The sequence below is a fragment of the Triticum dicoccoides genome, chromosome 5A (assembly GCF_002162155.2).
Source record: "Triticum dicoccoides isolate Atlit2015 ecotype Zavitan chromosome 5A, WEW_v2.0, whole genome shotgun sequence".
In the NCBI taxonomy this organism is placed as follows: domain Eukaryota; kingdom Viridiplantae; phylum Streptophyta; class Magnoliopsida; order Poales; family Poaceae; genus Triticum; species Triticum dicoccoides.
In genome coordinates, this window is record NC_041388.1 from 549,217,852 (window position 1) to 549,222,205 (window position 4,354).

Genomic DNA, 4,354 nt, shown 5'->3' on the forward strand with positions numbered 1-4,354 from the left:
GATGCGATTGCAAAATGACAGGATCATCTTTAATTTGCCATGGGCCACGACCGAAGTGGCAACCCTAAAGCAAGCGTTATCCGAGGCTGAAAACAAAGCGGCCCAGGAGCGCACCGAGCAGGAAAAACAAGAGGCACGGGTGGGCGAGGTGCAGCAAGAGCTCCACGCTCTCGTGATGAAGCACGAGGCGTTGGAGCTTGACTTGAAGACATGAGAGTCCGAGCTTGCCGCGGCCCTTGAGAGTGTGAAGAGTGCCAAGGCTGAAGCCCAAAAGGCCCTCCAGGAGATTGATGCGATGAAGAAGATAGCGGCGGGTAAGCCATTCAATATGCAAAGCAAGCATGTGAAAGTAAATTACTTGTTACTTACCCAAGTCCGGAGCTCTCCAGGAGCATTCGCAGATTTTCCCCGCAGCGTGTCGGATGCCGCACAGTTTTACCAGGCTGAGGAGGAAAGCTCGACAAAGAAGTTGTTCTGGTCTCAGTATACTGGCACCGAACACCCGGTGCCTCTGAGCGGCCAGCTGAAGCAACTGGTCGAGCTGCACAAGGTGGCCGAACAGGCCATGAAGGGCTTTATAGTCCGGATGTGGCCTGGCGATGCCCTTCCCAATAGCTACTTCGGCCTGGTGACGCGGCTTGTGGATGCCTGCCCACGGCTGGAAGTCATCAAGCGGTCTGTCTGCACCGAAGGTGCTCGCCGGGCTTTCGCCCGTGCGAAGGTGCACTGGGCCAAGATGGACGCCGTGAAGCTGGTGAAGGAGGGGCCGCCGCAGGGCAAGGAGCATCGCAACCCCGAGATGTACTATGAGGGTGTCCTGAAGGGTGCCCGCCTTGTAGCGGACGAGTGTGCAAAAGATGTAATATTTGAATAAACTTGCTCGTGTGATCCTGTATGATGAAAACTTGTTCATATGCGCTATGCAACGCTTGTTTGAATTTAAAATATTACCTTTTGTTCGGCTATTTATCAAATCTGAGAGATGGCTAGTCGTCGGCTTCCGCCCCCATGCCACAAGTGCTGGGGTGTTCGGGATAAACATGAGCACTCTTGTTCCCATTTTTCGGTCCTTCGAGGGAGGTGCTCAGCACAACGAACAAGGCAATCGGACTACAATGCGTTATCACTCTCACTTAGCCATAGAATTCTATAATTTTAAATTTCGGCGAAGCCCCTAGTATTCGGAAGGCCGAATTCGGGGCGCTATACACGCCTGTGGCCAGACAAAGCCGACTCCTCGCTCTAAGCGGCATAAGTCTTTAGGGACTCGAAACTTCTCGAACAGCGACTAGTCTCTCGCCTTATCATGGCAGTCAGTTTTAGCTTTCTCTACTGAGGTGCTTAGCCCAGCAGAACAGGGGCACAATCGCAGTAGTTCTCCCAATGCTAGCTTAGCCGATATAGCGGAACGTAAGGTACCAAAACATGGGAGCCGGTCAAACCCAACTATTAACCCAAGACATGATTCGGAGCTGATGCATATAATGCTATAAGTTCGGGGTGCTGCATTGTCGAAAGTGTTCGGACTTCTCACGCCGTATTATGGGGTATGCTTAAGCGCCTAGCGTATTGGTTGTACCATAGTGTACGGGTGCTAGATGTCATGAATGAACATATATATATATATATATATAAAGGAAGAATGCAATAATAGTCGTAATGCTATGCATTGTTTATTCAAAAAGGTGCGTTAAAGCAGAATGATACAAGTAGTGCGATAAGCAAAAAGTAGGACTATTTGACATGTCCCTTCCAAGGGCAAGCTGAGGAATAGTATTAAAGCAAGTATTTCACTCGTTATCGTAATCCACCTGGGAGTTTTGTGGTGTGACGTAGCTTTTTGCCTCCTTGGTTGATGCATCATGTGTTCGGCAATCATGCTGCCGGACAGGGTTTCCAGAGATTAAAGTCCTGAAAGAGAAAAATAACAAAGCGGGAAGCCCCTCGTGCGGTTTATGCCGCGTCTTGGAGCGTGCCGTAGTCGTGCCCCCCTCCCCACCTGTGCCCATGGTATTTTTAATGCATAATTATGTACGCGTGGCATGGATTTTGCCGTTTGGCTAGGACCGGGGTGGGGGCCGCATTGCTATGCAAGCTCAAAACGTGTCAGGCGGTCCTGTTGCCGATTACTCCGGGCGCGCTTGAAGGTGTCCGGGTCCTTAATCGCCAAACTAGTGGATTGCCTTAAGAGGCTGCTTTGCGCTTCTGCTGCGAGGGCCGCAGTGTGCTCCTCCGTGCGGAGAGAGCTCTTTGTGTTTCCATTGACTGTGATGACCCCCCGAGGTCCTGGCATCTTGAGCTTGAGATATGCATAATGCGGTACCACATTGAATCTCGCAAATGCGGTTCGCCCGAGCAGTGCATGGTAGCCACTGCGGAACCGGACTATGTCGAAGATTAACTCTTCACTTCGGAAGTTATCCGGGGATCCAAAGACCACTTCCGGTGTGGCTGAGCCTGTGCAATGGGCCTCTACACCTGGTATGACGCCTTTAAAGGTCGTTTTTGTGGGTTTGATCCTTGAGGGGTCTATACCCATTTTGTGCACTGTGTCCTGATAAAGCAGGTTCAAGCTGCTACCGCCATCCATAAGGACTCGAGTGAGGTGAAATCCGTCAATGATTGGTTCTAGGACCAGTGTGGCGAATCCGCCATGACGGATACTAGTGGGGTGGTCCCTGTGATCGAAGGTGATCGGATAGGAGGACCATGGGTTGAACTTTGGGGCGACTGGCTCCAACGCATATACGTCCCTGAGCGCACGCTTTCGCTCCCTCTTGGGGATGTGGGTTGCGTATATCATGTTCACCGTCCGCACTTGTGGGGGAACCTCTTCTGTCCTCTGGTGTTCGGCTGCCGGGGCTCCTCCTCGTCATCGCTATGTGACCCCTTATCTTTGTTTTCGGCATTTAACTTGCCGGCCTGCTTGAACACCCAACAATCCCTGTTGGTGTGGTTGGCTGGCTTGTCGGGGGTGCCGTGTATTTGACACGAGCGATCGAGTATACGGTCCAAACTGGACAGGCCCGGAGTGCTTCTTTTGAATGGCTTTTTCTGCTGATCGGGTTTAGAGCCTTTGAATCCGGCATTGACAGTCGTATCCTCGGTATTGTTGCTGTTAATGCGGCGCTTATGTTTGTTGCGACGTGACCTGCCATTGCCGTCCTTGGTATCCGAAGTACCATGGTTCTTTGATATGTTATTGCTGCGAGCCAACCAGCTGTCCTCTCCCGCACAAAAGCAGTTCATGAGTGTCGTGAGGGCTGCCATAGATTTCGGCTTTTCCTGGCCAAGGTGCCGGGCAAGCCATTCGTCGCGGATGTTGTGCTTAAAAGCTGCTAGGGCTTCTGCATCCGGACAATCGACGATTTGATTTCTCTTTGCTAGGAACCGTGTCCAGAATTGCCTGGCCGATTCCTCTGGCTGCTGAATTATGTGGCTCAAGTCATCGGCATCTGGTGGTCGCACATAAGTGCCCTGAAAGTTGTCGAGGAATGCGGCTTCCAGATCTTCCCAACAGCCAATGGACTCTGCTGGCAAGCTATTGAGCCAATGCCGAGCTGGTCCTTTGAGTTTGAGTGGGAGGTATTTGATGGCGTGTAGGTCATCACCGCGGGCCATGTGGATGTGCAGGAGGAAATTATCGATCCATACCACAGGATCTGTTGTGCCGTCGTCTGATTCTATATTTACGGGTTTGAAACCCTCTGGGATTTGATGATCCGTTACTTCGTCTGTGAAGCATAAGGGGTGTGCGGCGCCTCTGTACTGGGCTATATCGCGACGCAGGTCAAATGAGTCTTGCCCGCTGTGTTCGGCCCGGCCGGACTTACTTTTACTGTATCCGGTGTGACGATTATCGTCTCGCATAGTGGCGCGCCCTCATGATCCGTAGATAAATCTTGGTTTTGCTTTGTCCTCCAATACGTCTCGTAGGTCTGGCGTATTTCCCCATGCCTTTTTATTTGAATGGCGTCGGGGTGCGGGCTGAGCTTTTGGCTGGAATGCCTCTCTGTCGCGGCCACGAGGTGGCCGATCAGCCGCGTCATATGCTGGGGATGTAGGTTTTGGTGCTTCCTTCTCTAGTCGGGGTAGAAACCTGCACTTTGGGTAACTCTTGGAGGGGCGTTCGAGTTTATATTCCTCGGCCGCCAGGACTTCAGTCCATCTGTCAGCTAGCAAATCTTGATCAGCTTGAAGCTGCTGCTGCTTTTTCTTAAGGCTATTTGTCGTGTCTATAAGCCGGCGCTTGAAGCGCTCTTGCTCGAGGGGATCCTCTAGCACGACAAATTCTTCATCATCGAGGCTTGCCTCGTCTTCGGAGGGAGGCATGTAATTATCATCCTCCGCCTCT